Here is a 24,136-nt window from a genome sequence, read left to right as displayed (position 1 = left end):
ACAAGAGCATCATCCCTTCTTAAGATGAGTTATCCATTTATAAACTGCTGATTTATGTGGAGCATTGTCCCCATAAACTGAAAGAGCTAAAGGAAGACGTGGACAAAGTCAAGAAAACTACGTGTGAACAAAATAGAAACATCAATAACGATACAGAAAATATAAGAACGAACCAAAAGGAAATGCTGGAGCTCAAAAGTACAATAATTGAATGAAAAATTCACTGGTGGGATTCAAAGCAGATTTGAACAGGCAGAAGAAAAAAATCAGCAAACTTGAAGGTAAGACCATTGCAACTACTGAGTCTAACAGGAAGAAAAAAGACTAAAGAACAGTAAACAGAGTTAAAGAGACCTGTGGTGTATCACTGAGCCGACCAACATATGCATTGTGGGCATCCCAGGAGAAAAGGACAGAAAGGGAAGAGAGATTATTATTGTTGTTTTTAACTGACAAATAAGGAGAGATTATTTTTTAAAATACCTGGAAACTTGTCAAATTTGATGAAATACATCAATATCAACATCCAAGAAACTCAATGAACTCTAGGTAAACTCAAAGACACCCTCACCAAGAAACACTGTAATCAAACAGTCCAAAATGAAAGATAACAGAGAGAGTCTTGAAAGCAGCAAGAGAGAAGAAAGTTTTTATGGACAAGGGATCTCCAACAAGATTATTGGCAGATTTCTCACCAGAAACCCTGATGGCCAGAAGGCGGCAGGTTGATGTTTTCAAGAAGAAAAACTGTCAATCAAGAATTCTATATCTGGGGCCAGCCTGTGGCTCACTCAGGAGAGTGCGGTGCTGATAACACCAAGGCCCCGGGTTCGGATCCCATATACGGATGGCCGGTTTGCTCACTGGCTGAGCGTGGTGCTCACAACACCAAGTCAAGGGTTAAGATCCCCTTACCGGTCATCTTTTAAAAAAAAAAAAAGAGAGAGAGAAATTAGTACATTCTTCAATAAACAAATGCTGAGAGAGTTCCTTACAATTACACTGGCCCTACAAAAAATGCTAAAGTGACTCCTTCAGATTGAAGTTAAAGGACATGACAATAACTCAAAGCTATATGCAGATATAAAGATCTCCTCTATAGGTAAATACGTATGCAATTATAAAAGTTAGTATAAGGGACAGTCAACGGCTCACTTGGGAGAGTGTGGTACTGATAACACCAAGGCCATGGGTTTGGATCCCTATATAGGGATGGCCGGTTAGCTCACTTGGGAGAGTGTGGTGCTGACAACACCAAGTCAAGGGTTAAGAGATCCCCTTACCTGTCATCTTTAAAAAAAAAAAAAAGCTGGCATAAACTTTGATTTGTAATACCACTTCTTATTTTCTACACAATTTAAGAGACTAATGAATAAAAAGACAATTATTAGTCTATGTTTTAGGACACATAATGCATAAAGATGTAATTTCTGACATCATTAACTGAGAGCAGTAGCGATAGAGCTGTATAGGAACAGATTATATTATTATTTTTTTTTTTTTTTTTGTCGTTTTTTCGTGACCGGCACTCAGCCAGTGAGTGCACCGGTCAGTCCTATATAGGATCCGAACCCGCGGCGGGAGCGTCGCCGCGCTGCCAGCGCAGCACTCTACCAAGTGCGCCACGGGCTCGGCCCAGATTATATTATTGAAATTAAGCTGGTATAAACTCAAATTACAGTATTATAACTTTAGGATGTATTCCTAAAGAATCCTAATAATAATGGGAAAAAATAAAATTCTAAATAATAAGTAACCCCCATGGTATCTGTGTTAGTCCATTTCTGTTGCTTATAACAGAAATACCTGAAACTGGGTAATTTATAAAGAAACAATATTTACTGCTTACAGTTTCAGAGGCTGGGAAGTCCAAAGTCCAGGGAACACATATGGTGAAAGCCTATGGTGGGTAGTGACTCTTCACAGCAAAGCAGTGTGTCACATGGTAGCTAGCAAAGCAGAGAGAGCTAACCTCTTCACTTGTTCTTCTTTTAAAGCCCTCAAAACCACACCCATGGCCACCATTAAACCATCAACCTATTACTTAGTGAATGGATCAATCCATTCACTAGGCATGGTCCTTACAATCCAATCATCTCCTAAAGGCCCCAGCTCTCAATTACCATAATAGAATTTTCCACCCTCTTAACACTGTCAGTGCGGATTAAGCTTCAACGAGGTTTGGGGGGACTTCCAATCCACAGCAGTAACCATGAAGAAAATAGCTATGAAATGTGCACAAAAGGAAACAAGATGGGAATAAAAAGATTTCACTACAAAAAAATCAATAAATACAGAAGAAGACAATAATGCAGGAAATGAACACCAAAAACCCTATATGGAATATAGAAAACAAACAGAAAAATGGCAGAGCAGCATAGAAGCAAAGTATGCTATTGAAGTTAAGCTGGTATAAGTCAGTCTCTCCTCATCAGTAATTGCTCTAAATTTAAATAGACTAACTCTCCAATCAAAATACAGAGATGGGCAGAATGGATAAAAAACATGATCCAATAATATGCTTTCTACAGGAGACTCACTTTATATCCAAAGACACACATAGGTTGTAAGTTACAGGGTGGAAAAGGATATTCTATGCACATAGTAATCAAAAGAAAGCAGATGTGACTATACTAATATCAGACAAAATAGGCTTTAAATAGAAAAAAGATTATAAGAGAAAAAGTAGAACATTATGTATTAGTGAAAGGTTTAATGCAGTAAGAAGACATAAATATTATAAACATTTACATTTCTAATCAGATACCTTCAAAATATGAAGCAAAGTTTGACAGAACTGAAGGAAGAAATAGATGGTCCTACAGTAATAGAGACTTCAAACCCCACTTTCAGTAATGTACAGAACAATCAGAGAGAAGATAAATAAGGAAATAGAGGACTTGAGCAACACAATAACCAACTAGAGGTAACAGACATGTACAGAACATTCTACCCAACAATGGTATACATATTCTTCTCAAGTGCACATGGGACATTCTCCAGGAGAGAGCATATTTTAGTCCACAAATCAAATTTAAGGAGATATATATCATACAAATTATCTTCTCCAACCACAGTGGGATAAAGTTAGAAATTATTAACAGAAGGAACACTGGGAAATTCACTAATTTGTGGAAATTAAACAACATGCTCTTAAACAACCAGTGGATCAAAGAAGAAATCACAAGGGAAATTAGAAAATATCAGAGATAATTAAAATGAATCTACAACATACCAAGATTTATGGAACACAGTGGAAGCAGTGCTAAAGAAGAAATTTATAGCAATAAAGGCTTACATTAAAAAAATAAGAAAGACAGGGCTGGCCCATGGCTCACTTGGGAGAGTGTGATGCTGACAACACCAAGTCAAGGGTTAAGATCCCCTTTCTGGTCATCTTTTAAAATAAATAGATAAATAAATAAATAAGAAAGACCTCAAATCAAAAACTAACTTTATAGCTTAAGAAACTAGGCAAAGAAGAACAAACTAAACCCAAAACTAACAGAAGGAAAGAAATAGCAAAGTAGCAGAATAAAAAATAATTAACACACAAAAATCAGTTGTATTTCTATATACTAATAATGAACCATCTGAAAAGGAAATTAAGGAAGCAATTCCATTTATAATAGCACCAAAAATAATAAAATACTTAGGAATGAACTTAACGGAGGTGAAAGACTTTACAATGAAAACTACAAAGTATTGCTGAAAGAAATTAAAGAAGATATAAATAAATGGAAACACATCCCATGTTCATGGATTGAAAGACCTAATATTGTTAAGATGTTGATACTACCCAAACAGACATACAGATTCAATGTAATTGCTATAAAAATCCCAATGACTTTTTTTTGCAGAAATAAAAATATTTATCCTAAAATCACATGGAATCTCAAGGGATCCAGATGGCTGAAATGATCTTGAAAAAGAACAAAGTTGGAGGACTCATGCTTCCTCATTTCAAAACTTGCTACAAAGTTAGAGTAATCAAAACAATGTGGCACTGGCATGAAGACAGACGTAATAGACCAATGGAATACAACAGAAAGCCTGGACATAAATTCTACCATATATGATCAACCATTTTCAACAAGGATGGGAAGAACTACTCAATGGGGAAAGAAAAGCATTTTCAACAAACCATGCTGGAAAAACTGGATATCAACACACAAAAGAATGAAGTTGTTTCCTTACCTTACACTATATACAAAAATGAACTCAAAATGGATCAAAAACTTAAACAACAAAGTTGGGACTATAAAACCCTTAGGAAAAAACATAGGGGAAAAGCTTTATGAGATTGAATTTGGCAATGATTTCTTGGATACGACACTAAAGGCACTGACCCCCAAAACACACACAAAAAAACCCAGAAAAATTGAATTTCATCAAAATTAAAAACTTTTGTGAATCAAAGGAGACTATCAACAGCATGAAAAAGCAACCCACAGAATGGGAGAAAATACTTACAAATTGCTATCTAATAAGGGGTTAATATCTGGAAAATATAAAGAACCAAGAACAGTATCTGAATCAAAAAATGGGTAAAGGACTTGAATAAGCATTTCTTCAAAGAAGGTACACAAATGGCCTCTATGCATATGAAAAAATAAAAAGATTCTCATCATGATTAATTAGGGAAATGCGAGTCAAAACCACAAGGAGATAACACTTCACACTCATTAGGATGGCTGACATGTTTTTTTAAAAAGGAAACAAGTGTGAAGGAGGATATGGACAAATTAGAACCTTTGTGCGCCCTGTTCATAATGTAAAATGGGGCAGCCACAATGGAAAATAGTATTTTTTCAGGTGGCTCCTGAAAAAATTAGAAATAGAATTTCCATATGATCCAGAAATTCTACTTCTGGATAAACCAAAGCAGGGTCTCAAAGAGATATTTGTACACCTATGATCATAGCCACATTATTTACAATGGTGAAAAGGTGAAAGCAACTCAAGTGTCCATCAATGGATAAATGGATTAACAAAATGTGGTATATCCATACAATGGAATATTATTCCCTTAAAAAGAAAGAAAATTCTGACACATGCTACAACATGGATGAAGCTTAAGGACAACATATTGAGTGAAATAAGCAAGCCATAAAAGGGCAAATACTGTATGATTACACTTATATGGAGTACCTGGAATCTATCTATAAAGATGTAGAGATAGAAAGTACAGTGGTGGCTGCCCGTGATGGGAGGAGAGGAGACCGGGGAGTTAGTGTTTAACGTGTACAGGGTTTCAGTTTTGCAAGATGAAAAACATCCTGGAACTCGATGGTGGTGATAGTTACACCACAACGTGAATGTACTTGATGCCACTGAACGTTTAAAAATGGTTAAAATGGTAAATTTTGTGTTATATGTATTTTACATAAAGTGTAAGTATTTATTAAAATATTTATTTTATAAAATATATAAAATTTTTATGTTCTAGATACAAGTTACTTATCAGATATATGATTTGAAAAATTTTTTCTCTTACTTTGGATTTTCTTTTCACTTCCTGTTCATTATGTTTTATGCTTTATAATTTCTGTATGTGTTACATATATATATTCTTTAGCATATATTAAATAACACAAAAAAGGAAGCACAGAAAAAATTTTAAGGCAGGATAATTGTAGAGGCTCTCAGAGAGAGAGAAAAGTTAACCTAGAAGGAATGTGAATGCAAGCACATCAAATTATGAGCAATGACTTCAATGTTCTGAGCAAAAATGACCTTCGACTTGAAATTCTATACCCAGCTAATTTATCAATAAAATGTAAGGGGCCGAGCCCGTGGCGCACTCGGGAGAGTGCGGCACTGGGAGCGCAGCAACGCTCCCGCCGAGGGTTCGGATCCTGTATAGGAATGGCCGGTGCACTCACTGGCTGAGTACTGGTCACGAAAAAGACAAAAAATAATAATAATAAAAATAAAATAAAATAAAATGTAAGGGCAGAATAAAGCATTTCAGACCTATATGCTGTGGAAGATTAGATTATTGTCTAGCAAAAATTTACTCCTTTCCCCTTATCTTTATGGGAGCAGTGTACTTCCTTGCCCCATTGCTGTTGGGCTTAACCATATAACTTGCTTTGGCTGATACAGTGTAAGCAGATGTGACACAAGCAGAAACTTGAAATATGCCTGCTGGGTGCTCAGGCTGTGTCATTCCCCATGAGAAGCATTCCTCAGGTAGCTGCTGGTTCAAGTACAGACACGGACCCAGCCCACACTTCAGAGTCAAGCCCAGCCAAGCCCTGCCTAGTTCAGCTGAACTGCAGCTGTACGAGGAAGAAATAAATGGCCGTTTTGCCATGGAGTTTTGTGGAGGTTTGTTATGGAGCAAAACTTAAGACATGTGGACTCAGAAAAATTTATTTCCCACACACCCTTTCTTTGGAAGTTACTTGGGGATCTGAGATGACAGAAAGAGAAACATATGGGATCTAGAAAACAGAGGATTTCAGCTCACGAGAGTAATGAAGGGAAAATCCAGACAGTGAGTACCTTGGGTTGACGGTCCCCCAAAACTTCGTCCCCACTGTGACAGTATGAAGAGGGTGGGAAATTCTATTATAATAATTGAAAGGTGGGGCCTTAATGAGGTGATTAAATTGTAGGCCCAAGCAGTAGTGAACGGATTAAAAATGGTGGCTATGGGAGTGGTTCGGAGGGCTTCAAAAGGAGAGTGCAGGAGGGGCTCTCTCGCACTCTCTCTGCTCCACCGTTTTCTGCCATGTGAGACCCCTGAATTGCTGTAAAGCCACCACCAAAGAAGACTCACCAGGTGTATTCCCTGGACTTTGGGCTTCCCAGCCTCTGAAACTGTAAGCAATAAATTTATTTTTCTTTATAAATCATCTAGTTTCAGGTATTTTGTTATAAGCCACAGAAACAGACTAACGCAGTGAGCATGGGCTTACACTGGAGCAGGAGCGGGATGGCTGAGAGGAAAGCGTCCGGAGATGACTCCACAGAGTTTAGAGCATACTGGAGGTTTTGGAAGAGCTTAGAGATGCCATAAAAGAAGACAATGCAACAAAGAAAGAAAAGCAATTTGAAACTCTAGGGGAAAAAATTAATATAAAAAAATTTGGCACCGCACACCTTGGCTCTACAGTGATAGAATCTTTGTAAAGAAAAAAAGTATTGACAGATCTTCAGCTTTATAATCAATCTATAGACAAAAGAGAAAACTTTGTTCTGATTGCAGAATGATTACAAATATCATTAACCTTGACAATGTAAAAAGAGTACAGATGACAAATTGGGAGCTGGAAGGTGGGAATTATGAAAGCCAAAGGTAGAGAAATACACAAATATCCTCATCTACCCTCGTGGGCAGTCAAGAGATACTCTGCATGTATAGAAGAACAAGTAATAGAATCGTAAATATTATTTTTAAGCTTACAAAAGTCACCAATAGAAGGACTGAAAATGGTAACTACGTTGAGAGAACGATATGGGGATTGGTGGTGGGTGGGTTCTTCATGTGCTAACATGACACCAGTGGATAATGTTCCAAAGTGATGGCAGCAGACAGCAATGCAGCCTGTCCTGGTTAGACGTTAACCACCGGAGACACCTCGGGCAGAAGCTGAGTTACTGTCAGTTGCTCTGGGCTGGCGGCGGGCACTGTCGCTGTCCGGATGCCCAGGGCTCTGTGAGTGTTTAGCAGGAGTTCATCTGACTTCAGGAAAAAGAAGAGAAGACAAATGTCCAGACTGATTCCAAAGCTTGTGCCTGTAACCATGTGCTAAAAGACAGATGGAGACACACACGCGCACACACACGTGCACAAACACATACGCACATGCACAAACACACACGAGCGCACACACGCGCACACAAGTGCACACACACGTGCGCACACACGCACGCGCACACACGACACACACGCGCGCGCGCACGCGCGCGACACACACAGGCACACACGCACGCACGCAGACACACGCAGACACGCGCGCACACACACACACACACACACACACACACACACACACACACACACGGTGTCACCTCTGGAGGTCAGGAGCCTCCTGGGGCTGGCCAGGGCGGTGGAGGGCGGGAAGGGGGCTCCGGCGCGCGCAGGGCGGAGAGTGGAGGGGACGCAGGGGCTCGTGGCAGGCGGGGGCCGGGGGTGTCGCAGAGGCGGAGTCCTCCGCGTTGTGGTCGCCCGTCTCTGTGCCTCTCCGCACAGTCCCTCGGCATCGCACGACCCCCTGGCCGGAAGGGGACCCAAGGGAGCAGGAGACCCGGGTGCCAAGCCCAGCCCGCCCTGGTGACCTCGGGCAATCCGCCCCTCCCTCGGCTGAGCGAGGGGGATGCAGTCGTGTCCTCAGGCTAAGGCACCTGTCCCGCGCGATGGCAGCCGTCCCACCGCCCCGCCTGGAGGAGGGCGGAGCGGCCCAGGGCAGTCCGCGGGGCCGAGGGGCGGGAGGCCAGGACAGTCGGCGGGGACTGAAGCACCCCCAGCTCCTGGGGCCGTGGGGAGGACTCGCCGCCACCGTGCGCGGGCCCCTGGCGCGGCTGGACGAGCCCCGCGGGGAGCCCCCCGCCCCCACGCGCCAAGGGAGCCCTCGCTCCAGCCCCCGCCGCCGGCGAGTCGGTGGGTGTCGACCCTCTAGGGAACCCTCCAGCCTCGCCGTCCTCGCCCCGACGTCTGTCGCTGCCCGCCGGAGCGCACAGCCTCCGCCAGCGCCAGCTCTCCAGCCTCAGCCCGCATCCAGCGAGACCCGCCGCCGTGACGCTCCGGGCTCCCTCCCGGCGCTTTTTTAGCATCAGGTGCCTCGCCCAGCGCGGCTGCAGGAAAAGTAAAGCGAGGTGCTCTGCAGGGCCCAGGGGCGCGGCCTGCCACCTCTTGCCACGACAGGCGCGCTTCTTCCAAGGCTCCCGGGGCGCCGGTTGTGCCCGCTTGTTTAGTTTTCTACCAAAGCCGAGCTGGCTCGAGCCCCAGTCACCCAGCTTGCTGGGAGGCCGAAGAGCAGACACTTGCCCCCGCCTCCCTCCTCCTCCCTGGGATCCTCATCCCCAGCCTCAGCATATCCAGGTCTGGGTCACCAGGGAGAGTCTAGGCCTCAGGACATGGAGGGTCCTCACGGTCCTTTCAAGGGCTGCTGGCTCATGCCCTTTGTGACTCTCCCAGCATCCTATCTTTGCTCCTGCAGGGCCTGTAAGCTCCTCTGACGCCCCAGGATCCACCAGCCCCTGGGGCTGCTCCCCTCAGCACCTAAGTTTCCAGCATCAGACTCACAGCCCTTGCCTAAGTCCCCTTGTGCCACATTGAGGGGGTGTGTTCCCCTCTATCCTCCCCCAGGTCTCTCTGCTGGAGTCCCATTCTGCCCTGCAGCTGTGGGACCGCATACCTCCTGGAGGCCAGGGAGTGACAATGGGGGATCTGGCGACATTGGTAGGTTTCTGTGGCTCTAGTTGGTGGGGTCTCGCCTGTGTCCTGATCATTTTAACATTCTGCCTCTGCTCACTCTGCACCTCCCCATCCCTTGCTCTTGAAGGCCGCCTCCTCCTTCCATGTCTTCCCCCACTGCGAGCAGGAGACAGGGTTGTTGGAAGCCGGCGTTGAACTTGGTGAAACAGCTGGGAATGGAACATGGTGCTCCTAGTTGCCCCTCCCCCGATGGGTGCCAGCCTCACCTCAGGCTTTCAGGTGTCTCCGTAGGGTACCTGCATGCCCAGCATTGTTCTCTGCTCTCCACGCATTAACTCCGCACAACAGCCCCAAGCCCTTGGGGTGGGTGCCATTGCTGTCCCATTGTACAGGTGAGGGGAGTAAGGCACAGCGAGGGTGCCGGGACTTGCTGCTGAGCCAGAGGGTGAGGGCTGACCAGGGCTCCCTTCCCGGCTCCACCTGCTGTGCTCTGGTAGCCTAGGCCTGCGGTGCCCGGCACCCGTCGGGTACCTGCATGCCCAGCATTGTTCTCTGCTCTCCACGCATTAACTCCGCACAACAGCCCCAAGCCCTTGGGGTGGGTGCCATTGCTGTCCCATTGTACAGGTGAGGGGAGTAAGGCACAGCGAGGGTGCCGGGACTTGCTGCTGAGCCAGAGGGTGAGGGCCGACCAGGGCTCCCTTCCCGGCTCCACCTGCTGTGCTCTGATAGCCTAGGCCTGCGGTGCCCGGCACCCTGCCATCAGCTGGCCTGGGACATGCCCAGGGTTTACCGTATGTCTGGATGCCAGTAAGGAAGCGCACAGACACCTGCACTTTCTTGCAGATCTTTGCCTGAGGTCTTCCCTCCAGAGCCACGGAGCCACGCCCTAGAACATGCCTTCTTGAAGTGTGGGGTGTGCAAGGTCACCTTATTTTCATGATAATTCTAAGGTGGTATTTGCCTTGTTCCACTCATTCTCTCATTTACAGAGTACAAAAAGTTCATTATTATGGTTTCAATTCCTCATGGCAACTAACTTTTAAGAAACTACCACTTGTCAGGTTTTGTTGTAGTATCAAAGAGCATCCACAATTACGGAAAGGTATGAAAATGTTACTTCCCTTTCCAGCCACATATCTGTGTGAGGCCAGATTTTCTTTGTGTGTCAACCAAAACCAAACCAAAACCAAACCACCACAGATCAAATAAAAACAGACAAGAGAATCCTGCTGTATTCTATAATCTAGACGTTAAAGAGATTTGCAAAATTGAAAAATTTTTTGAATATATAGTTTTCTGTAGAAATATATTATTTGTTAATATGCAATGAGCTTGTTTCATTAAAAAATTAGTTAATAAATAGTTTTATAATTTCTTTTCTTTCTTTTTTTTTTTTTTTTGGCAGCTGGCTGGTACAGGGATCTGAAAGTTTTCATTTCCAATACTATAAATCTTGATATAACCCACATGTACAAAAGCTCTTTGGGGTCCTCAGTAATTGTTTGGTTTTTGGCAGCTGGCAGGTATGGGGAACTGAACCCTTGACGTTGGTGTCATAACACCGCTCTTTGATCAGCTAAGCTAACTGGCCAGCCCTAGGATTTATTTTCTTTGTTGTTTGTTTGTTTTTTGTGGGGTCTTCAGTCATTTTGCTGCACTAAACAAAAGTCAAATGCCTCTCCCTGGGGCGGGAGTTTTGTTCCAGAAAACACCAATTTGGGGTAGTCCACAGTTTCTGTGAAAGGTTGTGCCCTGCCTTCTGGCTGACCCAGCACTTGAGTTTATGGCATGTCCAGACGGTGGGCAGGAGAGTGTTCTCAAGGCCCCGGACACTGGCGTAATTGACTACCGTGGGTGGGTCCTCCCTTCTGCACAAAGGGCTTGAGAATCCAAGACCGGGCACATAGATTTTCTTTCCTGCATCTTTTTCCCAGCATTTTTCTGGGGAATCACACAGCAAACCTTAATAAGGCTACAGTTACCCTGGATGACTTTGTCCGAATCCTGCAGCAGCGTTCTAGCGACTTCTCGTCCTAGAATATGGGTAGCTCCCACATCAGCAGGGACTGCTGAGCCACACTCATCTCCACATTCCAAGAGTCATGGCCACTGTCTCAAAAATTATTGCCTCCAACTGTAGGGACTATGGTACCCCCGTGGGTACATAGTTAGCACACTAGCAGTGCTCCCAGAAGCCCCCTCCCGTCATCTTCCTGCTTTGTACTGTTTTACTTTTCAGGATTGGTAATGGTTGCCTTCTGTTAGGCAACCGTAATTCTCCCAGATGTTTAACTGTGCTTCTAGATTTAAGCGAATCCGTTCAGCACTCAAGGCTATATCTTCCCCACCCTGGAGTTTACTATTTTGATCAATCTCTTGATTGGCTGCATTTCGTCGGTAAGTAGTTTTTCCCAGGAGGCTCATGGATGCTCTATTCTTTGAGACAGTTCACATTTGAGAAGATCTCTCTGTTGCTTTTGTATTTGAAAGATGACTTTTCTGGGTTTGATAGTTTGAGGTCACTCTTCCCCTTAGAATTGCATGAACATTGACTGACTCATGCCTGCTGGCACGAAATGCTGCTGCGGAGGAGTCTGGGCCCGCCTGGCTTTTACAGGTGACTTGTTTCTTCTGGTTGGATACCTGAAAAATTCTTTCTTTATCCTTGAAGTTCAACAACTTAGCCAGAGTGGGTCTCATTGCCTGTTGTTCTGTATCAAATTTTCTTGTCATATTTCTTACTTCTTTCTTTGGTGGCTTTTTACCTGGCATGCTTTTAAAATCTATTAATTTTCATTAATTTCAGAGAAACTAGTATTTTACTTTTGATTTTTTTTCTGTTCTAGTTGTTGGATTCTCAAGTGAAAAATGTTCTTACACTATTGTATTTCTTTGTCCTTTCCTTTCACATGCACTGTGACATCTCACAGATTTTCTTCGCGCCACCAATTTCGTTTCCAGCCCTGTCTGCTCCGTTTCCTGCTGTTTATAACCTGTTAGGTACGTAGTGTTAACGTCTTGGTTCTCAGTTTGTTCCCACCCCTCTTTGGCTACCACTTCACTGTGCTGTCTTTGAGTTTAGGTCTCACTGAGTCACATCTTCTAGGTTCTATTATGCGGAGATGCCTCTGGGGAAGTCTGCTTCTCTGCCACTAATCTCCTCCCTATTTGTTTTTACGCTTGTCTTTTTTGTTTGTTTGTTTTAACATTGCCAGTATTTTCCTTTGCAGATTAAAAAACCAAAAATTAGCATCCGACAAGGATCACACATTGTATTTAGTAGAAATGTGTCTGTAGTCTGCTCTGGTTGCCATAACAAAATACCATACACTGGGTGGCTTAAACAACAGAAGCATATTTTCTTTTTTTAAAGTTGACTGGTAAGGGGATCTTAACCCTTGGCTTGGTGTTGTCAGCACCACACTCTCCCAAGTGAGCCACGGGCTGGCCCTAGAAGCGTATTTTCTTACAGTTCTGGAGGCTGGAACGTCTAAGCTCAGGGTGCTAGCTTGGTCAGTTCCTGGTGAGAGCTCTCCTCCTGGCCTGCTGCCTTCTTGCTGCATCCTCACATGGCAGAGACAGGAAGCTAGCTCCCTGGTGTCTCTTCTTATAATGGCACTAATCCCATCATGAGGGCCCCACCTTTGTGACGGCATCTAACCCTACTCACCTCCCAAAGGCCCCATCTCCAAATACCATCACATTGGGGGTTAGGGCTTCAACATAGGAATCTGGGGGAGGACACTATTTGCTTAGAGCATTCTCCTTTCATCTAGAAACCTCCTCAACCTTTTTTGTTTGTTTTTCACGACACATATTTTTGCTTCCTTTTACTCTCACTGCATTAAGCTTGCATATTTGCTAAGTTGTTTATTTTCTTCTTGTTCATGGTTGGCTCAGGCTGCTCTGGCTAAGCCTTCTGTTTGCTCTGATGTTGTGGGGGGGAATTCTGACACCTCTCCTTCCTGGGAGTATTTATCTTCCTTTTTGGATCAGTTTGGACTAGTTTTAGCTGCATATATCAGAAAAAAATATGCTAAACAAGATAGATGTCTATTTCCCTCCCCTAAAAGAAGTCTGGAGGCACACAGTGCAGTGCTGATACAGTGCTTTCAACAGCGTCTGGGGCCAGGCTCCTGTCTTCCCACCCCTCCTCACTTCTCACTATGAGGTCGTCCTGTCCAGGCACAGCTTCTCCAGGATTCTGGTTGGTTACACTTTTTGGGGACATTTACAAGAGCAGGGTTAGTGGGAAGCACCACGTGCTGGCTGCTGCACGTGTCCTGGGGCTGTCCCCGACCCTAATCATCCTCCCCTCCACCTCCGCTGGATCCCTCTCTGCCCCAGACAGCACATCTGCTCCCCTAGGTGGCTGGCCGGGTGGATTCTGAGAGTCTGGTTACCAAAACCTAGTCAGGCCACTGTTGCTGTATTTACAGAGAAAACTGAGTTGCCAAACCTCTCCCCTGCAGCCTCCTTATGCAACATCACCGCAATGATCTGGGTGATTTCCTTGCCAGCCAGGATGGTGAACCTTTCCTGAGCCTTCTGCTCTACAGGCACGAGGAGGCCAAAGTGACTGGGCAGCAGCTGTGACTTTAGGTTCAACAGAACTCTGTTTCCCATGGTGTAAGCACCTGCTCTGCCACCCGGGACCTCGGACTCACAGAGCATAAAGTTGCCTGGCAGGGAAGCACAGATTGTCCAGGCAGGTCGGCGAGAGTGATGGTGAGTGGCCCACTCCTGCTCCACTCCTTGCTTCCCAAGCCATCGACGTCCCAGTAAATATTAACAACCAACCCTCCAAGTAGTGCTTACATAAATGTTGGTTGATATTTCTGTTAACATTAAGGAGCACGACAAAAGTAAAACAAGGACATATGTTAGAACTTCTCTTGTGCACCAGTGATGTGAATGACTTCTTTACTTAATCGGATAATAGTTTTCAAAGACTGGAAAGATATGACCTCATTTTTTGGTTGCAATTCACAATATAATGGCTGCAGACACTCGTCACTTCCTTTTTTTGTTGTTTTTGTTTTGGTTTGGTTTTGGCGGCTGGCTGGACATTGCTTTCTTATTCTGGGCAATCCACCGGAAAAAAAAAAAAAAAAATCAAGCCCCGATGCGCAGTCTTTGCTGATTTTCATAGTGTAAATACTCCTAGTCTGGCCAATTTCAAGCTACCAATTTGCCATTACTGAACATTACTGGGAAAAGATGTGCCGTCGCATGCCGTTACACAGCCTCTCCACCATCGCAGTGTATTTCCCCCAGGGCATGAATCCATGCATACTCTTACTCAGGCCATTTCTCTCTCCATCCAGAGTGGATGACTGATCGCACCACTGGAATCTTTGCCCTTTGGGAGAATTTCCCCCCACCGCTGTCTTTCAGGAGCCCCAGAATGGGATCACAGTGTCGTAGCAGTCTGTTTTCATCCTGCCCCCAGATACTGAGCCAATGCGTTATGAATCAAGCTTAAACTTTTTCCTCCTCTGTCAGTGGATCACTGGGAAGCCCCCATGAGTCCATAGGTGTGCATTGAGGAGATGTGTTGATATCATAGTGCAGATGACAGGGGAGTCTGGGCCACCTGCTTGTGCAGCCTATTTGTGACCTCTGGACCTGCTCTGACGTTTTCCAGATGTACATCTTCCATCTTACTGTGGATTTCTGTTGGGCCCTCCTGACCTGAAGACTCCGTGGGGCTGGCAGAATCAGCTCATTTCGGGAAGTTCTGGTCATTGGACACTTGATGTCTCATTGGACACTCAGTTTCCACCAGGGCCCAGAAGTAAATCAGGCTGCTTTTTGAATGGTCAATACTTCTCCACTGCATAATGCAAGGACTTTCTCCAGAACAGTAGGGGTCTGCACCGTAACTCTTCTAAGGGCTCAGCAAAGGCTCCACAGAGCATCTTTCTCGGCCACACCGCCTCTAGTTCCACTGTGTCTACCGAGCCGTGTGGCACAAGCCACGAAGCTGTTCCTACTGCAGCCTGCAGCACTGTGGAGCCCTTTTTTGCTCTTGGCCCAATTCAAAACTAGCAATCTTCCACGTGACCTGATAAATGGATTGGATCCACATTCCCAGATGAGGAATATGCTGCTTCCAAAGCCCAAAGAGGCCTAGCAAGCACTGTGCTTCCTCCTGGTGGTTGGAGGTGCCAGGTGCACTAACTTATCTTTTACTTTGGAAAGGACTTCCCAGCATGGGCCCATAAAAACTTCACCCACGTGGAGGCTCCTGATTCTCTGTGGGGTCTGCCTCCAATCCCCTGCAGTGCATGTGACTTACCAAGTCATCCATTCTTTTTCATCTGCTCTGATTAGCATGATACCCTCAACATGGTGGACCGATGGGCTATTTTGCAGAATATCTGGATGGTTCAGGTCCCTCCGAACTGTATTATGACAGAGAGCAGGAGAATTAACATCGTTCTGGAGAAGACCATGAACAGATACTGCTGTCTACTCCAGGGCACCCCGAGGGGAAATTTTAGCCACTGCACTGCTATAGCATGTTAGGGACGGTCAATATTCCACCTGCCACCTGTGATAAGTCCTCAGCACCATTTGACCAATGAGTCAACTTTAAGGAATCCCGTCTTTAGGGTCTGCTTCATAGGATTACTTCTGGTTCCAACTATCTTAGGTCAAGTTCCTAGAAGTAGAGCCTGCCATGGGGATTCTTGAAAACATTTTATTTCAGTGTGCTCTAGGGAGAATGGAGTGAGGGAAGCAGGACGGGGCAAAGGAGGGAAGATAAGCAAGACGGTGGCCGTGGGTGGAGTCTAGCTTCAGCCTGGTCCCTCGGGGAGCTGGGAGCAGAAATGGCACCATAGAGGTGAACCTACCTTGAGGCAAGGACTGGGCTTTTTATCCCCCCATCAGTCAGTCACGACTGCTGACTGCAGACGAGGCAGAACCTGTTCTGCTGAAGCAATTGGCAGGAGAGGAGGGAGCTGTGAGCTGCAGCGGCCACCGCTCGCCCTGCTTGCCGCTGTTGGACAACCAGAGGACAATCAGAAGTGTGTAGAGGGGCCCAGAACAGCACTGTGTCTAGACACTCCGAGTGATCGTCCCCATCTTCAGGTGACCGCACCCCAGGTGAATTTTCTCAAATCCAAGCATCAGCGAGTGAACGATACTCATTCCTCTAACGACAGAAGGGAAATATGGCACTCTTGTCCATTAGTCCTTCTACAGGAAGACGTACTAACGCAGTGTTTCATGCCAAGAAGTGGGATCCATTCTGCTAAAAGGACGTATAGTAACGTTCTTTCATTTTTTACGATATTTGTACACAAGCTTTGCTGGATACTGTCTGTACGTGGACGAATGATAAAGGCAGATATACATCCAGGTGGTTGGGAGAAAGCAGATGATGTTAAAATGAAAATAATTCATTGGATTGATCATTCTAAGTGGGGTTTATAAATCTAACCGTGAAAATATTTTGCAGTTATGGAGTAAAGAAGATGGCAGTCCTCTCCTCAACAAATCCTGAGGGCCAACCAACGTTTTCAAAAGTATGGTGTTTTGCAGATTCAAGAACAATCAGAAGTGATGATAAGCTAAAATCTACTACAGGTGTCACTGAAATCTGGAAGCAGTTTTTACAAGATGGATATATTCCAGCCCCACGCAGGACAGGGCATGAGCAGTTAACGGCAGGCAGAGGACATTGCCCATTTCTGATATACGGGGGGTGGGTATGAGCATCCTCTACAGGCCATGGTCCATGCAGCAAATGGCTTTACATCCTCTTCCCACACAGAGTGGGGACCCCAGGCAACCCCATCTACCACCCGCCACCCACCCTGTCCCAGCTGATATGTTAGTGTTATTTTATTTACTTCCATTTTTATTGTTTAATGAATAACTTCTCCATGTGACCGTAAGCTCCATGGAAACAGGGACTATGCCTGTTCCTATAAAACCTGTCTCAATGCCTGGGCACAGTAAATATTTTTTGGGTGAGTTAATGAATGTATCCTTTTCGTTTGTTTATTAATAAAATTAACCATTTTAAAGAGAACACTTCAGTACACTCATGATGTTGTGCAATTGACCGGTATGGAGCCCCCAAACATTTTCATCACCCTAAAAGGAAGCCCATACCCATTAAGCAATCTTCCCCCATTCCTCCTTCCCCTCAGCCCCTGGTGACCCCCAGTCTGCCTTCTGTCTGTGTAGATTTACCTATTCTGGTTATTTCATATAAAAAGAATCACACAATATATCCTTCTGGGTTGGCGTCTTTCACTTAGCATATTTTCGAGGTTCATTCACACCATAACATGCATTAATCAGTACATCAGCCCTCTTTATGGATGAATAATATTGCATCGTAGGCTGTGCCACGCTTTGTCCACTCATCCATCGGTGGACATTAGGGCTGTGCTTATCTCGTGACTACTGTGAATAGTGCTGCTGGGAACATTTGTGAACGAGTTTAAATTTGAACATCTGTTTTCAATTCTTTTTTTCTTTCTTTTTTAAAGATGACTGGTAAGGGGATCTTAACCCTTAACTTGCTGCTGTCAGCATCACACTCTCCCAAGTGAGCCACGGGCCGGCCCTGGTTTTCAATTCTTTCAGGTATATACCTTATGAGTGGAATTGCTGGGCCATATGGTCACTTCACGTTTAACTTTTTGAGGAACCACCAAACCATTTTCCGTGGCTGATTACTTTACATTCTCACCAGCAGTGTATGAGGGTTACAATTTCTCCGCATCATTGCAACATTGGTTGTTTTCAGTTTAAAAAATTATTATAGTTATCCTAGAGGGTGTGAAGTTGTACCTTATTGTGGTTTTGATTTGCATTTCCCTAATGATTAATGATGTTGGACATCTTTTCATGTGCACATTGGCCATTTGTATATCTTCTTTGGAGAAATGTCTATTCAAGTTCTTTGCCCATTTTCCAATTGGGTTGTTTGTCTTTTTGTTGTTCAAATATGTTACTATTGCCCGCCTATTTTTAAAATGTCCTTTATCAACACTATGTAATGCATGATATGATGTGCCCCCAGATAGCTCCCACCCCCAGCCCACACACTCCATCCATGATAAAGCTGCATTCTCCCACCTGCCTGGGATGCTCTGCCTGACAGCTCTCAGCTGAGTCCCTCTGCAGGACTCTCTCTCAGCTGAAGAGAGCCCCCCTTGTCCAAGGTCACGTCCCCTTCCTGAGAGCAACCCATATCCAATGCCTGGTATAAAGTCCCCCGCAGCTCGAATGCAGTGCACTCTGAAGGGCCGTTCCAGCGCCAGAGCTCCCCGTAGGGTCAGCCAAGGCCTGGGCTGTGACTGCATTGCAGCTCACCTTCCACCCCACTTTTCCCACCCCACTGCCCTTGCTCCCCAGCGGGTGCGGATCCCAAGAAACTTCCTGAATATAAATATGTCTCTCAGAGTCTGCTTATTGGGTAATATGACCTGCAGCACCCACGAAGCATTATTTTACCTGCCATTCATTTAGCTTTTCCCGCGTGTTTGTCACCTTGCACCTCAGACCGCCTGCATGGAGCACAGCCTTCAAACTTCCTCTAGTGCAGGTGTGCTGGGGAGAAGCTCGCAGGCGCTGCTGGTGTGAAGTGCCTTGTTTCCCTCTTATTCCTGAAAGACCTTCTTGCTGGGAATAACTTTCCTCCCTCCCAGCATGATTGAAGATATGATTTCAGTCTTCTGCCTTCCATTCCTGAAGATGAGGAATCAGCTGTCAGTCTGTCTTCCCTTGAAGGTAATCTACTTGTTTCAGTAACTGAAAGAGGTCGGTTGAGATTGCCCACTACAAAGTGTTAATTTTTCCCAACATTTTATCGTGAAAAATCTCAAATGTACAAAACCGTTGAAAGAATTGTAAAGCGAACACCCATATACCGCTCTAGAGTCTATAACTAACATTGTGCTGTATTTGCTTTATCCACCCATCTATCCATCCATCTTTTTTTTTTTTTTTTTTTTTTTTGTCGTTTTTTCGTGACCGGCACTCAGCCAGTGAGTGCACCAGCCAGTCCTATATAGGATCCGAACCCACGGCGGGAGCGTCGCCGCGCTCCCAGCGCAGCACTCTACCAAGTGCGCCACGGGCTCGGCCCCATCCATCTTTTTTTGATGCATTTCAAAGATAGTTGCAGACATCAATATGCTTTATTTCTAAACACTTGAACATGCATATCATTCACTAGAGTTCAATATTTGTTTATAATTCTTTTTTAAGGTAAAACAAAAAATAAGGTAAAACTTGCATGCCATGAAATGAACACATTTTTGACAAATGCCTACGCCTGTGTAACCCAAACTCCTATCAAGACAGAAGACATTATTGTTACCACAGTTTCCCCGAGCCCTTTCTCTTCAGCTCTGCCCCATCCCATCCGCAGAAGCAATTGCTGTTTTGATTTTTTTCACCACAGATTAGTGTAGCCTGTTTTAGAACTTCATATAAATGAAATCATACATATGTATTCCTTTCTGAAGGGCTTCTTTCATTTAGTACCACATATTTGAGATAAATGAATTTTGTTGTGTCATATCTCTCATCTCTTTTCTTTCTTTTTCTTTGGGCAGCTGGCCAGTACGGGGATCCGAACCCTTGACCTTGGTGTCAACCACGTTCTAACCATCTGAGCCAGCCGGCCAGCCCGGGTGTGGAATTCTCTAGGAGTGGAACTAGTGGTTCACAAGGCAGGTGCTAGTGCGGTTTTTGTAAGAAACCATCAGAGCTGTTCCTGAAGTGCCTGTGCCAATTTGCTCCCGGACCAGCAGGGTAAGAGTTCCAGTGGCTCCATGTCCACCCCAGATCTGCTATTGTCAAGTTTTAAGTTTTAGCTGTTCTGGCGGGTGTGTCGTGGTACTTTATAGTGGCTCTTCCATCAACTTTTGCTTTATATACTTTGCTTTTCATTATGGAACTATTATCTCTGATACAGTGTATCTTTCATCATTTTGTGCTGATCCCCTTTATTCTAGTGATTTCTTGTCTTCATTAAAATTTTGTCCGAGATCCAAAGAGCTATACTTTTGCTTAGCGTATGTCTACTATACCTTTTTTCATCCTTTTACTTTCAGCTTTTTTTGTCCTTGCATTTTAAGAGATGCTCTTATAAATAGTATATTGCTAGACTTAAAAATCCAAGCTTATAGTCTGTCTTTTATCTGATAGGTTTATTCCATTTACTTTCATTTGGATTTTAAAAATATTTGGACTTGTTGCTACATCTCACTCTTGCAAATTTTTCTGCTTTTTAGATGTGTGGGTTTTCTACTCTCTTGCTTTTTAAGGTATTATTATTTTGGGGGTGGCCGGCTGGTATGGGGATCCGAACCCTTGGCCTTGGTGTTACGAGGCTGTGCTCTAATCAGCAGAGCTAACCAGCCAGCCCTTAAAGCATTGTTTTGTTTTGTTTTTTGTGTTTTCTTTTCTTTTTTGGTCTTGCGTTTTTTTAAAGAAGACTTGATTTTTATTTTTTTAATTGATTTTTTTTTTTAAAGGGAAGCTTTAGGTTCACAGCAAAATTGAGCAGAAAGTACAGAGTTCCCAATTACTCCCTCCTCAGCATCAACATCCGCCACCAGAGTGGTACATCTGTCACCACTGATGACCCTACACTGACATGTCGTTACCACCCGAAGGCCATAATTTATGTCAGGGTTCACTCTTGGTGGTGTACATTCTGTGGGTTTGGACAAAATGTATAAAGACATGTATCCACCATTATGGTAGCAACCCTCCCCCTCTAGCCCTAACTCCTGGCCACTGCTGATCTTTTTACTGTCTCCATGGTTTTGCCTTTTCCAGAATGTCACATAGTTGGAATCATGCAGTATGTGTGGGTGTAATTTGTCCACAAAGCTGGATCTGCTGGTGTCTCTGGATCATCGCGAGGCCAGACTTGTGCAGTGAGGTTCTCAGTGATCCTGTTATCATGTCAGTCCTTGGAAAACTGCCCCCTTCTCCCAACTGGCTCTGCAACTTGGTTTACTTTGTATTTTATCATCATAAGAACTTGATTAACACAGAGGCACTGTGGTCACATCTGAAGATCCCAATTCTGCAACTATGGAGGGCTGTCTCTGATCTGGAGGCCATAACAAAATCCTGTGGCCACTGAGGCCCTGAACTCTGGGGACCCCTTCTGGGTACTGAACTCTAGGCAGGCCCCAAATTTAGATCTTGTTCCTCAGAGGAGGCACTTCCATTACCCTGGGGGCTCAGATTCTGCTGCCTGTGGGACAGGAGGCTGGGCCTGCTTCTCTCTTCAATCTGGGACACTGCCCTCAGGATAGCCGAGGCTGCTTGGGGACCCAACTTTCCCAGGCTGAAGTGCCACCTTACCTGACTAGTCTACCTCCCATGGCTGCTGCTGGCTGTGCCAGCTACACGATGCCCCTCTACCGTCTCCTGAATTTCCCCACAGCGGCTTAACCTCCCTAGCGGCTAGGAGACGCAAACGCGAGCTCACCCATGGGTGCCTGCCACTGCCTCCAGCCTCCTCTCCACCATCTACCTGCCAGCCACGGGGGTAGTTCCACTTTCCACGTGCACTTCCCTAAGTCTCTCTCCCGGGCATACTCCCACCCATCCTTTGAGAACCAGTTCAAATGTTGCCGACACAGTCCTCAGGGTTCCCAATCATTTCCTCTCCTTTAAAGCTTTTACTCTATTTGTGTTGGTGTTGGCCTGGGAGATTCTCTAGGGTGTGTGTGTGTGCGAGGGGTGGAGGTGGGGGGGTGCCAAATTGGGGTCAAGTGTAAGCTTGCCCAAGGCCTGGTGCAGAGCAGGAGCACAAGGGATCCAGTGGGGTGCATGGGCAGATAATGCCCTGCCCCTCTACAAGTTTTTCAGTCTGTAGATGGTCCCTTCAGATGGCTCCAGTCCTCTGCAAGTTGGAACTTCATCACCCAAGGACCCTGAGAGCTGCTATACCAAGTCTTCCCTCCACTGTGTAACCATCTTAAGGACCAGAAAGTTCTTCCTTTTCTCTACTCTTTAGTCCTTGGGGCAATGGGGACCGGAAGGCCAGTTAGGGGACAAGTGTTGGCTTGGGCAGAAGCCACGGGGTCCAGCCCTCATGTGCATTTACTATAGACCCTTGGCCAGTCACCTCTGTCTCTGGGCTTTTTTCCTTTCTGTGAAGTGCGTCTATAACCCAATCCCTGTGCCACCAACCCCAGTGTGTACCTTGGGGATCCTTTCACAGAGTGCTACAGACACACCAGATCAGATGGGACCTCACCCACCTGCCTTGCACACATGCCAGTCCTCACCTTTGGGACGCTCTTCCTGTCTTCACCTAGCCAGGTTGTGGGTTACCTTCCGGGGAAGCCCCTCAGCCACACAGGCAAGCTGAGTCCTCCCCCTCACGCCACCACAGTCAGCTTCAGAGCCTTTTCCCCACATGGACAACGTACAACAGGGTGTGGATGAACTCTCTGGCACCAGCTCATGGCTGTTCTGCAGCAGCAGTTGTGGGAGCTTCCCAGCCAACACCACCCGTCGGACAGCCTGGGTCACCTACTAGTTCAGGATACTATTCACAGCTGTTACGAGATCCCAGGAGGGTGCAGCCTATCTACAGCCACTGACTGACCTGGCTTAGTCTGGGCACATGCTAAGTGTTGCTGGTGGCAACCACCAAGGGGATATTACGGTCTACTTGAGGGAAAGACTGTACCCTGAAACTGCACAGCCAAGAACAGCTTTTCTTTTAGCTGTCCAGTGCTCTTCCATCAGCTGTGAACCCTGATATCTGGCACTCCCAGCATACTCTGCCCTTCTAGAAAGCACCATTTCCCCCACTGCCCCAGCGAGGCATTAGGCTCCCAGCAGTATTTTTCAGGGTTGCACACGGGTTACTATCCCCATCACGCAGATATGGAGTCTCCCAGTTTTACATGGATGCTCTGGCCAGAACCCAGGTTTGATTGCAAAACCGAAGTGAACATTCCTCCCTTTGCAGTATCCCACCCTTTCCCACACTGCAGCACACACAAGCCATTCAATCTTCTGGCTGTAAAGAACCATGAAAATTTGATTTCTAAAGATGTCTGCTGGGCCAGAAGCCAGAACCAGAGCCCTACTGTAGGCGGACATAAATCCCAAGCTCCCAACCGATTAAAGACTCAAAGGGTCAGACTGGTGCACAAGCCAGTGAGACCTTTGGCAAGTCACCTGCCCACATCACCAATTTATGAAGTGTCACTGTTATGAATCAAGGTCTCTCAAGTACCAGAGACAGAGGTTAAAAAATGACTTCCTGTCTCCCCAGGGAGGAAGCACACAGCATGTCAGTCGGAAGGCAGATACAAAAGTGCAGCAGTTTCTGGTAGTGGGAATGCTCTGAAGCTTTGGAGTGGTCAGAAAACCCAAAGTTTTAAGAACCATTAAAAAAAAAATGCAGGGACAGGGTCAACTTTCTATTTCTTGGTTACTCTCTGGAATACTGGTAGGCAGAACTTAACTGTAGTAGAAAGACGGCTTACTAGAAAAGCAAGGATTATTTGCAGAGATAGGGAAGTTTAGTATCTTAATTATGGTTTGGCTGTTTTGTTAAAAATAAGCTGTAAGCAAACGGGAGCATAGTCTTTGGTTTTAAGTACAACTAAGCAGTGCAGGAAAGACAAAGTTGTTGGGTAACAAGTCAGACTGAATGAGTGACCCTAGAACAACAGAACTTATACTTCAAGACCATGATGAGAACTGAGCTAATGGAAAATGCAGAAGGCT

This window comes from Cynocephalus volans, chromosome 3 (genome assembly GCF_027409185.1).
Source record: "Cynocephalus volans isolate mCynVol1 chromosome 3, mCynVol1.pri, whole genome shotgun sequence".
In the NCBI taxonomy this organism is placed as follows: Eukaryota; Metazoa; Chordata; class Mammalia; order Dermoptera; family Cynocephalidae; genus Cynocephalus; species Cynocephalus volans.
Note: the sequence above shows the minus strand (reverse complement) of the source record.